This window comes from Otolemur garnettii, unplaced genomic scaffold, assembly GCF_000181295.1.
Source record: "Otolemur garnettii isolate 467f Iridium unplaced genomic scaffold, OtoGar3 scaffold00006, whole genome shotgun sequence".
Lineage (NCBI taxonomy): Eukaryota > Metazoa > Chordata > Mammalia > Primates > Galagidae > Otolemur > Otolemur garnettii.
In genome coordinates, this window is record NW_003852401.1 from 12,024,552 (window position 1) to 12,036,990 (window position 12,439).

At 43.1% G+C, this 12,439-nt stretch overlaps 1 protein-coding gene across 2 annotated transcripts in view; it reads right to left on the bottom strand.

Moving 5' to 3' along the window:
• The window catches only part of CCDC171 (coiled-coil domain containing 171), a 402,279-nt gene extending 399,665 nt beyond the window's left edge, over nt 1-2,614 (bottom strand). Inside the window, exon 1 of one of the 2 annotated variants that reach the window (XM_003782870.3) lies at nt 2,324-2,614. The gene's annotated coding sequence lies outside the window, so the exon portion shown is untranslated. Of the gene's footprint in view, nt 1-2,295 lie in introns of both variants that reach the window. The other variant, XM_023509106.1, reaches the window with a different exon arrangement.
• Between the last annotated feature and the right edge of the window lie 9,825 nt (nt 2,615-12,439).

Consider the following 12,439-nt stretch of genomic DNA (forward strand, 5'->3'; position numbering starts at 1 on the left):
CAGTTTTGGCCGGGCCAGGTTCAAACCCACCACCCCCAGTATATGGGGCCAGTGCCCTACTCACTGAGCCACAGGCATGGCCCCTCATTAAGAAGTTTTTAAGAAAATAGATAAAAGGGCAATTGAGGCCACGGGAGCAATGATCTGGACCAGGGGTCCTCAAACTTTTAAACAGGGGGCCAGTTCACTGTCCCTGAGACCGCTGGAGGGCCAGACTGCAGACCCCAGAATGAGTCAGCAGCTAAGCAGGACAGGCAGCGGTGGCAAAAACACCCGGTGGGCTGGATAAATGTCCTAGGCGGGCTGCATGTGGCCCACAGGCCATAGTTTGAGGATGCCTGAGGACATCCTGAGAGGAGAGTCTACTTTAGATTTTGGAATCACTGATGATACAAAGTTTTCCCACCACACATCTGAATTCTTCAGTTGGTCATCCAGAGTGGACTCATCTTTCAATGTGTCTGCACAGATCAGAAGAAAACAGAGGGGCACAGGGATGAAAAGATAGAAACTACTATTACTGACCATTTACTTTGTGCCAGATACAGAGCTAAGCATACCTGACGTCACTTAATCCTCCCAGTAATTCTATAAGATGATTATGCACATTCACAGATGAGAAAACTGAGGCTTGGAGGGGTTGAGTAACTTGTATAAAGATATTCAGTTGGGGAATTAGAATTCAAACCCACCTGGCTGACACCTATACCCATCCTCTTTCACTATGCAGTACTCTGTTCATTAGTAACCACACCTGTGTTGGGAATGTCTATCAGCAGAGTTATATATTTCACTTTAAAGGAAATATTTGGTTCTTTCATCAAAGCAAGACCAAGACAAAAGGGCTAAAGTTATTTAAAAAAATTAAAACTAAATAGGGCTTTAGAGACTTAAGTCCATCCTCCTTATCTGACAAATAAGGAACTTAAAGCTTGAGGCAGAGGAGCCGTTGGCCCAAGAAACCTAATGGCTAGGGAAGATGGGTGATTTGCTGGAGGTTACACAGCTAATAAATGGCAGAGCCAGGACTAAGGAATAAAGTTCCAGTCCAGGCACCATGGCTCACCCCTGTAATCCTAGAACTTGAGGAGGCCTAGACAGGTGGACTGCTTGAGCTCACAAGTTGGAGACCAGCCTGAGCAAAAGTGAGATGCCCCCCCACTTCTCTACTAAAAATGAAAACCTGAGGCAAGAAGATCGCTTGACCCCAAGAGTCTTAAGTTGATGTGAGTTATGATGTCAAAGCACTCTACCAACGGCAACAAAGGGAGACTATGTCCCCCCCCCAAAAAAAATTCCAGATTAAGATTATTCCCTTCATCTTTCCTCTCAGCAGGAGGAAAGTACTTCATTTTTTTTGAGACAGAGTCTCACTATGTTGCCCTCCGGAGAGTGCTGTAGTGTCACAGCTCACAGCAACCTCAAACTCTTGGGCTCAAGCGATTCTCTTGCCTCAGCCTTCCAAATAGCTGAAACTAAAGGCGCCTGCCACAATGCCCCGCTATTTATTATTGTTGTTGAGCAGGCCCAGGCCAGGTTCGAACCCACCAGCCCCAGTGCATGTGCCGGTTGAGCTATGAGCCCCGAGCCAGGTTGCAGTACCTTTGTTTCCTCTGCATTTTGTAAGAAACCATGTCTATTTCCTGCTCTAACATTATGGTGTTGCTACTTGGCACTAACTGCTAATTAACAAGTGACAAAATGGTAGCTTCTTTTGTCAAGATTATGAAAACTATAAAAAAAAATCGACATGTAATGTACTCAAGTGTTGGACATAAAATGAATAACTATGTTTACCTAAAAAACATTCAAAAGTCAACTTTTACAAAGAAATTTACAGCTTCGGGGCAACATAAAGCTGCCTTTTTCTAAGTCTTTCAGAGTCCTAAAGGGTAGGCAATAGAAGTCTAGTCCAAATCATTCATTCCTTTACCATTATGGGTCCAGTGTGCGGCTGAGTTTAAAGCGCGGGGGTGAGGGGGGGTGGAGGGGAGCGGGCCAGAAAGACGTGGTCCCTGCCCTAGTCCTGGAGGAGCTGACGGATTCTGAGGCGCTGAAGAGCCGAGCTGTCCGTAGCAGTAGCCCTAAGAAGCTCGGAGCCCAGACCCTCGGGGTCCTGCCCTCTGGTCCCTCCGAGCACTCTGGTCTCGGGCTAGGATGCTCCACCGAGATCTTCCTCCAGTAGGCGGAGACACCCAGCCCAGGGAGCTGGAGGCGCGCCCCCCAGGCGACACCGACAGCCCCAAACTCGGAGGCCCCCACGACCCCCTCAACACCTCCCCCCAAGCCGCTCACCTCGAAACCCCCACAACACTGCGGTTACCTCAGGGGTCTCGCGTGGTCCAGACCGCACACCCAAGACCCCAAGGGCAGCTTCAAGTCTCAGGGGTAGAAGGCGGCCCAGGGAGCCCAAGGGGCTAAGAGCAAAAAACCGTGGGAACACGACGGACTCTAGGACCTGGAGGGTGGGGAGGGCAAATGGCAAAGGGAGACCAGAGGGGACCATCCCCAGAGAGGTGAAGTTTACAACTGCCACTTCCGGAGGAGAAAAGACGGCTTCCCACACAAACCCTCCCAGACTTTCGCTGGCCTCCCCGACCCCGCCCCGGCCCCAGCCCGGCCCGCCCCTTTCCTCCCGCCTCCCGCAGCCCTGAGCCCGCTGCTCCGGGATACGTACTCGGAGAACGCCAGCTCGGATTGGAAGAGCCCGCGCGCCAAGCAGCGCGCCTTCGCCCGGAGAACAGCAGGCGCATGCGCTGTTGCTGGGGAGCGGCGCGCTCCCAACGGCGCGCGCTCCCGCGCCAGGCTCGCCCCTCCCCTCGCGAGAGTGCACCTGGCCCACGCTCCCCTGGGGGTTCTCAGCGTGAGGTCCACAGTTCACTGACTCAGAGCTGCCAGAGACAACTGGGAGTGCAGGTTTCCAGCTTGTTTCTAGCCCCCTTTCCTTGCCTACTGAATAAAAATCAAAGAGTTTCCAGAGCCTGCGTTTTTATACTTACTCCTTTGCTGATCCTTAGGGCCAGAGCAGCCCCTCGGAGAGCGTGGGCTGATGCCAAGGGTTGGAAAGAAATTCTCTGGGGTCGGGTTGTGTATAAGTGTTTGTTTTTCCTCTGTCTGGCACCGGGCTTTTTACCCCTCCTCCCATCCCCATTGTATTTCACTTGGTGTGGTAATCAGGTCGGAGGAAAGCGGGTCAATACAATTGATGCTGCTGCAGCGCCTTTCCTTATAATTATTACATAATGAGGTACATCTCTAAAAGGGCCTTAGAGCTTTAGCGCATTTGTGTTCCACGTCGCCTTCTTCGCTTCTCCCTCTCTCTCTCTCCCTCGCCCTCCCTCTTTCTCTCCTCTCTCTTCATCTCTCACACACACACACAGACACACGGTAACTGCTTCTCAATCTGCTGCCACTTAAGGGAGGTAGGAAAACCAAATCCTCTTTTGTTCCTTAGCTTCTGAGAGCCAATTCCCCCAAGAACGATGCAGATTGGCAGGATTTTAATTAAGGTTTTTATCTTCACCACTACCACCTCCTCCCCACAAAAAGATTTTTAATACAAAATGAGCCTTTTATGCTAAACTCATCCTATTGTTGATTGTAATCAACCTGAAACCTAGTGTAGAGCGGTCTTTCCCCCCATCTCTCCCTGGAGAGAGCCAACGGTCATAAATGCAGATATAAATTGAGATTAAAACCTCCTTTATTCTTGTAGTCCTGAAACCATAATTGGTTTGAGTTTAGTTACTTAGATTAAAAAGGAAGGCGGCTCTGCTTCTTTATGCTATAGCCAGAAAGAGGATAATTGCTATAAAAGAAGAGATTAAGGAAAGAAAAAAATAGCCCACTGTAACATTTAGAAATGAAATGGAAAATTACAACAGAATGTTGATATCGGAGAGTTTTTTTATAAAAGCTCTAAACAATATTTTCAACTTTTGTTATTTGTGTTTTAACAAAATCACGAAAGTGAATATTGTGTGGCAAGAATCAAAGGCCAAGTGTATGATATTGTACACTTACATAAAAGAAAAATGGGTGCAATGTGAACACATGCAATCTTCATTTATGCAGATAGCAATGCAGTCAGCATTTACAGAGTACGATCTATGTACCCACCATGGAGCTAAGTGATAGAAGGAAGTGCAATAGGAATCAAAGAGGGGAAATGATAATAACCCTGAGCACCCAGAAAGTATTCATAGAGAAGAATTTTGATTTTAGTCTGAAAAAATAATTATAGATTTGCCAAGCTAACAAGGAATTGGAAAGAAAACATGGAAGCTGCAAAAACACAGCATAAGAAACAGCAGGAGGCATTTTTTAAAAAGAGAGAGTGAAGCTTTGTGTAGAGGAGAGTAAATGTGACAGGCCAGGCTGGAGAAATATACTGAAACTGGATGCCAGAAGACTATGTCATATTAGGAGTTCATCAGGCACCAAAGTTAATGAAGGATTGTAAGCAGAAAAGTTGTAACAATTACACAATAAATCAGATTATTCCAAAACACTTGGAAATTTTCTGTTTCTCTAGTAGTTACAGAGTTAATTCTCCGTTGTCTGTTGTTAGCCTAAAATGCTACTACACTTAATAAAAACTATATAAAGATTTGCTTTCCAACCCACTGTAGCCTTCTCTCTCTTGGTCTTGGAGATTTGAAGAATAAATCCATAGACTATGCAAGTAAAGGACAGATTTTATTGACAAGTAAAAGGAGGGGCAGAAAGAGCCTTCAGCAAGCCAAAGGGGAGTTCTCCAGCAGGTAGCCCATTTGGGCCTTCTGTCTAGGGGTTTATTATATGCTGCTTTTCCTGTCCTGCCGGCAGGGGGGTTTGGGGGAGATGGAATATATGTCTGGAATGTGTCACAACTGTTTGGTACCAGAGTTCTGTGGGCAGAAGTTAATTTCAAAACTGCCCCTGTGTAGGACTACAGCCCCACCTGAGGTGCGCTTTCTCCTCTCCTGAGGGGCAGCCTCTTGTTTAGGGTGCTTTCCCTGCTCTGTCAGAGGCAGCCCAGTTGAGGTACTGGTCAGGCTGGTTTTGAAGAGCCTGTTTGTGCCTAGAGATGGGGTCTGCAATGAGACTGATCTCTGAGCTCACTGAAGCCTAGAAAATGGAGCGTCCCTGTCCAGGCCTTAACAGGGAAACCCTGTATCACTGCCTCCCTTTTGGCCTCAATATCACTTCATTCCTCTCTCATCTTTCTACCAATTCTTTTGAAATAACCAGCAATTAGATCCATTCTTACAGCTCTACCAAAACAGCTTCCAAAGTCGGTAGTGATCCCATTGCCAAATCCCAGACCACTTGACTTTGCTGACAGGTTGCTCCTCCTTAGAACTCTCTCCATCATGGTCAAAATTCCACACTCCGTTTCTCCAATTCTCTGATCTTTTTCCTGCTACTCAGAGAACCATTATCCCCCTTTTCCCCTCAACTGATATTTTCTCAGTTTCTGTCCTCAACCTTCACATTATTTATACCAGATAAACTTCCTCGGTGATGTCATCCATTCCTGCAAGCATGAACTCTCTGTCCCCAGTATTCGATTATTTATATCCACTTCTGATCTCTCCTGAGCTCTAGTTTTGAATTTTTTTTTTTTTTTTTTTTTTTTGAGACAGAGCCTCAAGCTGTCCCCCTGGGTAGAGTGCCGTGCCTCAAGCTGTCCCCCTGGGTAGAGTGCCGTGGCATTACAGCTCACAGCAACCTCCAACTCCTGGGCTCAAGCGAGTCTCCTGCCTCCGCCTCCCAAGTAGCTGGGACCACAGGCTCCCGCCACAATGCCCGGCTATTTTTTGGTTGCAGCCATCATTGTTGTTTGGCGGGTCCGGGCTGGGGATTCGAACCCACCACCTTAGGTGTACGTGGCTGGCGCCTTAACCAGTTGAGCTATAGGCGCTGAGCCTGAATTTTTAACTCCCATTTGAACAGCATCACTTTAATGTCAGGCAATTGAATTCAATATATCTAAAACATTCTTTCCTTTTCCAACTTTTCACAGAAGCCCCCAAACTACTCCTCTACTTTATAATATATAAAACATCTAATCTCCTAGACATCCAGGTAAGAAAAACTCTTAAGAATCTTTTTTCTTTCACATTCTCACAAAGTCTCAATCCAAGGAAATCTCAAGGAATTAATCCAATTCCTACTTCTTCGGGAAGCCTTCTGTCTTCTTTCTATGCCTACTACAAAGCAGCTTTATTGGTATGTTTCCTTATTGCTTCCTCTCCAGAAACTTGTAATCAGATCTTCCCTGTGTCCTGATGCAAGTCACTCACCTTCCCTCTCTGTGCAAATTCTCAACATTTTTAGAAGTTGACAGTATCTAGAGCATTTTTAAACTGACAGTTATAACAAGAAAGGATCAAAAAATAGAAAAAAATATCAAAAGCAGGCCTAGGGGTGCATGTATATCTTTATGACACAAGGCAAGTATAATAAACTGATTATATGTATGTGAGCCCCAGGGTTTTTTAAGCACCACATGAGCCACATCTGTTTGGCCCTTCCTTAACCTCCCCTAGAAAGTTCAAATACCAGGGGCTGAATTATTATGCTGCTTCAGTATCAATTCTTAGAATTGAAAGGCCTTGTCATAATTGTTGCTCTCAGTGGCTCTGGTACTTTGCTGCTTCTGTATGCTACAACAGAAATGATCTTTCTAAAGCATAACTCTGACTAGGTTACTGTCTTAATTCTTTTAGTGCCAAATTGCTTACCAGATGAAATCCATTTTTTCTTTGTCAGTTAAGGGACCTTAATCTTCTACACACCTGCCTTTAGCCTTGCTTTCTCCTATCTCTCAATAAATCTTCCCTCTCATCAATGGAAAAGAAAATATTTGGGAATAAATGTAATAAGGCTCGGTGTCTGTGGCTCAAGTGGCTAAGGTGCTAGCCACATGCACATAAGGTGGCGGGTTCGAGTCCAGTCTGTGCCCGCCGGACAACAATGATTGCTGCAACCAAAAAAAATGGCCGGGCGTTGTGGCGGGTGCCTGTGGTCCCAGCTACTTGGAAGGCAGAGGCAAGAGACTCGCTTGAGCCCAGGAGTTGGAGGTTGCTGTGAGCTTTGATGCCACAGCACTCTACCCAGGGGGACAGCTTGAGGCTCTGTCTCAAAAAAATAAATAAATAAATAAAAAATAAATGTAATAAGAGATAGGCATGGACTTACATTAAAATGTTAAGATATCTAGGTTAACATAAAAACTTTAAATCCTGGCCTGGCATGGTGGCTCATGCCTGTAATCCTAGCACTTTGGGAGGCTGAGGCTGGTGGATAGCTTGAGCTTATGAGTTTGAGACCAGCCTTAGCAAAAAGCAAGACCCCATTCTCTACTAAAAATAGAAAAACTGAAGTAAGAGGTTCGCTTGAGCTCAAGAGTTGGAGGTGGCTGTGAACTATGATGCCACAGTACTCTACTCAGGGTGACAGGTTGAGACTCTGTCTCAAAAAAAAAAAAAACCAAAAAAAAAAAACCTTTAAATCCAGATAACATTAGTAAAAATATAATATTGTTATGTATATTGTTATATATATTTTTTTCTTTCTTTTGAGACAGAGTCTCAAGCTGTTGCCCTGGGTAGAGTGCTGTAGCATCACAGTTCACAGCAAACTCCAACTCTCAGGCCTAAGTGATTCTCTTGCCTCAGCCTCCCAAGTAGCTGGGACCACAGGCACCTGCTACAATGCCCAGCTATTTTTTGGTTGTAGTCATAATTGTTGTTTTGCAGGCCCGGGCTGGATTCAAACCCACCAATTCCAGTGTACCTGGCTGGTGCCCTAACCCCTGAGCTACAGGCCCTGAGCCTACTATATATTTAATATATAATAAGTGGTTTCACATTTCGCTATGGTTTGAATGTGAATGTGTCCCCCAAAAAGCATATGTTGCAAACTCAAGTGCCACTTTAACATTGTTGTGAATTGGGGCCTAAGTCAAGGTAATTAGGACAAGGGGGATCAGCTCTCATGATGAATTAATAATGCTGTCTCAGGAGTAAGTATACTATCATAGGAGCAGCCTCTTTATAAAAGGAACAAGTTTAGCTCCCTTCACTCTCTCCCTCACCCTGTCCTTGCACTTCTACCATATGATGAAGCAGCAAGAAGGCACTTGCTAGATGTGATTCCTCAGTCTTGTACTTCTCAACCTCAGAAGCATGAGCCAATGAATTTCTGTTCATTATAAATTACCAGTCTTAGGCATTCTTTTATAACAGCACAAAATAAACTAAGGCAACATTTATTCTAATATTTTCAAAAATAAAAATATCTTTATCATTTTCTCTAACAACACACGGTCACATAAAAAAACTCTGGCAATTATAGGGGAATCAAAGTCACACTAAAGTCCCAAAATATACAAAGAACTCTCAAAATGCAACAGGACAAAAACAAACAGCCACTTTGAAAAAATGGACCAAAGACCTCAACAAATACTTCACCAAAGAAGATATACAAATATCAGAAATCATATGAAAAAGTGCTAATCATATGTCATCAGGAAAATGTAAATTCAAACAATAATAAGATGGTATAACACCTGGCTATTAGAATGGCCAAAATTCAGAACACTGACAACACCAAATGTTGATGAGGATGAAGAGTAACAGGAACTCTCATTCATTGCTGATAAATATGCAAAATGGCATAGCCACTTTGGAGTGTAGTTTGGCAATATTTTTTGTTGTTGTTGCAGTTTTGGCCTGGGCCGGGTTTGAACCCAGACCTTCGGTATATGGGGCCAGCGCCCTACCCACTGAGCCACAGGTGCCACCCTGGCAATATTTTTAAAAACTAAACATAGTCTTAAAATATGATCCAGATGGAGTTGAAGAACATTCTCCTTATTAAGGTATTACAAGAATGGAAAAGCAAGTATCCAATGTACTCAATACTAGTATGAAACCAGTAGATAAAAACCACATGCTGACACAAGAGAAAAACACAATTAAATTCTAATGGGGGGAGGAGGGTGAAGGGAGGGGAGAAAGGAGAAGGTGCAGATGATTGTCAGCAATTTTTAGTAAAAAAAGTATTTCTAAATTAAAGAATATACATTTCTAGACATAATGCTATTGGACACTAATAGACTATAATATAGTATAAACATAGATTTTATATGTATGCATTAAGAAACTAAAAAAATTGTGTGACTCACTTTATTGCAATATTTGCCTTATCATAGTGTTCTGGAACAAAACCCACATCATCTCCAAGATATGCCTGTATGTGATATTCTGGAAAAGACAAACTATGAATGAAGACAGCAAAAAGATCAGTGGTTATCAGGGATGATGTGAAAGAGTGATGAATAGGCAGAACATAAAGGATTTTCAGGCCAGTGAAACTATTCTATTTACTACTATAATGGTGGATATGTGTAATGATAAATTTATCCATGAATGTATATCACCAAGAGTGAACCCTAATGTAAGTTACAAACTTTGGGAGATTATGATGTGTCCATTTAAGTTCGCAGATTGAAAGAAATGTACCGCTCTGGTGGAGCATAGTGAAAATGGGGGAGACTGGGGAAATCTTTGTGCCTTCTGCTCAATTATGTGGTGACCCTAAAATTGCTCTTAAAATTAAGTATTTTAAAAAATAAATAAATAAAAATAACATATATAAAAAGTAACCTCCAAATCTTTTTTAAATATTCCCCAAGTATTGCCTCGCCATTTCAAATATAAAAATAATTGTTATATTTCTTTATGGACTTTTTTTTCACCACCTTGCCCAGCTAATTGTTTTTGTTTGTTTGTTTGTTTGTGTGTGGAGATGAGGTCTTGCTATGTTGCCCAGGCTGGTCTCAAACTCTCAAACTCCTGAACTCATGCAATCCTCACACCTTGGCTTCTCATAGCACTGGGATTATAGGTGTGAGCACCTCCCATTTATAGACTTTTTGATGCAGGAGACAAATATATTTTTTAGAAAATGAACATCTTTAAAAAGGATTTTTTTGTTGTTGTTGTTTTTTATTTGTTTGTTTGAGAACAGACTCTTATTCTGTCACCCAGGCTAGAGTGCCATGGCATCAACCTAACTCATAGCAACCTCAAACTCCTGGGCTCAAGCGGTCCTCCCACTGAGGTGGGAGGAGAGGATGTTTTTATTATAAAAAAATAAATTTTTATTCATGGGTACACACACACATCCTAGTAGCAGACACTATTAGTTGCTCATCCATTCCCTGTCCCGCCACTGCTGCTAAGCCTTAATTTGTTTGCAGCAGTAAAATCAGTACAACTTCAGAAGATGAATGTTCAAATCGTGGCTATCGTATTTCCAGTTGCCAGCTACTGACTCTCCCAAGCTCCCCTGCAGGTAGGTTGGCTATTTGACCAGTTCTGACCAATGAAATGCAAGAGCACATTAACTGAGATGAAAATAAAATGAACCTTGATCCTTGATGACATTACTGAGTTTCTGACCCATTCCTGGGCTGCTACCATCTCTGACATTCTTGTAAGTAAGCAATAAATGGTTTTCCGTTACCTGACGCCAGTGATGTTGCTGGTAAACCAGCTCTGGAGCGGTAAAAAGAGGATCCCTGATTTGTAGTATTTGCTGACTTCCTTCATGAAAATACTCCACATACTCCCACCTTGGCCAGTTTCAAACAACGGGCATGAAGCCTGAATGCAGAGTAGCGAAGAAAGGTGCACTGTTCTCCCTCAAGCCGTTAAGAGACCGCTCTAGCACATCACTGCTTGAAGCCAGAAAAATTCTAACTGATGCATTCTAATTCTATACTTTTTGTTTTACTTAATATTATAAACATATTGCCATGTCAATATGAAACAAGCACTTTTTATGGCTGCATTATAATCTATTTTATAAGTGTCCACAATTTATTTAATATTTATCCAGTTACTCGGGTTGTTACTAGTTTGTGTCTTTATTTGAAAAGATAAAAACACTGACTAGGTATGTTTTGCAAATTTTTTTTTAAGTCATGGTCTAAATCCCTAGAGTGGAAATTGATGGATAAAAGGATAAAAACCGAGGGATGAAAGTAACATAATTACCCATCCCTATGTTAAAAAATACTGAGGCTAGTCATACTTTTCTTTAAATAAGTATACTGTTAAGTATTGAGCCTATTTATTATTATTCCTTGCAGATTTAAAGAAAGCACAATTTGAAAGCAGAAAAGCTAAGGAATGGAAAGGAAAGAAACTAAAATTGGTATATGTAAAATGCAACGGCGCCAGGACAGGTGGCTCACACACCCCAGCCTGGCAAACAGAGTGACCCTCTGTCTCAAAACGAGAAAAACTTAAGGTAATTACTCCAATATGAGTAGTGGCGATCTTGCAAATTATGGGCAATGGGTGTTTCTCTTCTGACTTGTGAATTTAGAATAGCACCCTTGAATATTTATCCGCAAGTGGTATAAACATATTTATTTCTAATCCAATAGTTACATTCCTAGGCTGGGCTCACAACTGTAATCCTAGCACTCTGGAAGGCCAAGGCAGGTGGATTGCCTGAGCTCATGAGTTTGAGACCAGCCTGAGCCAGAATGAGAGCTCATCTTAAAAAAACAGCAAGGCATGTGGCAGGCACTTGCAGTCCCAGCTACTTCGGAGGCTGAGGCAAGAGAATCACTTGAGCCAAAGAATTTGAGGTTGCTGTGAGCTGTGACGCCACAGCACTCTACCAAGGGCAACAAAGTGAGACTTTGTCATGACAACATTCATATGGCCCTGTCTGTGAAGAAGTTTTTAGCCAGTAAACAAATAACTGTATTAGAACACCCTCCCTACTTACCTGATGTCACCCCCAGTGACTTTTTTCTTTACCTGAAAACGAAGAAAATATTGAAAGGAAAACATTTTTATGACATTCAGGACATCAAGGGTAATACAATGACAGCTTTCATGGCCATTCCAGAAAAAGAATTCCAAAATGGCTTTGATAGTGGACTAGGTACTGGCGTCAGTGCATGGCTTCCCAAGGAGAGTACTTCAAAGCTGACTGTAGGGATATTCAGCAATGGGGTATGTAGCACATTTTCCAGGATGAGGTTTTTGTTTTGTTTTGTTTTCATTAAGTCATATATACATAGATCATGAATACATTTATGCCTTTGTGGGATCCAACGTGTTGATTATTTGTACAAAGTGGAGTGCTTACATCCTACTAATTAACATAGCTTTCACCTCATTTACTTAATCACAGTGTTAAGACATTTGCGTTGGCTCGGAGGCTGTGGCTCAAGCGGCTAAGGCTCCAGCCACATATACCTAAGGTGGCGGGTTCGAATCCCCAGCCCGGGCCCGCCAAACAACAATGATGGCTGCAACCAAAAAATAGCCGGCGTTGTGGCGGGCGCCTGTAGTCCCAGCTACTTGGGAGGCTGAGGCAGGAGACTCGCTTGAGCCCAGGAGTTGGAGGTTGCTGTGAGCTTGAT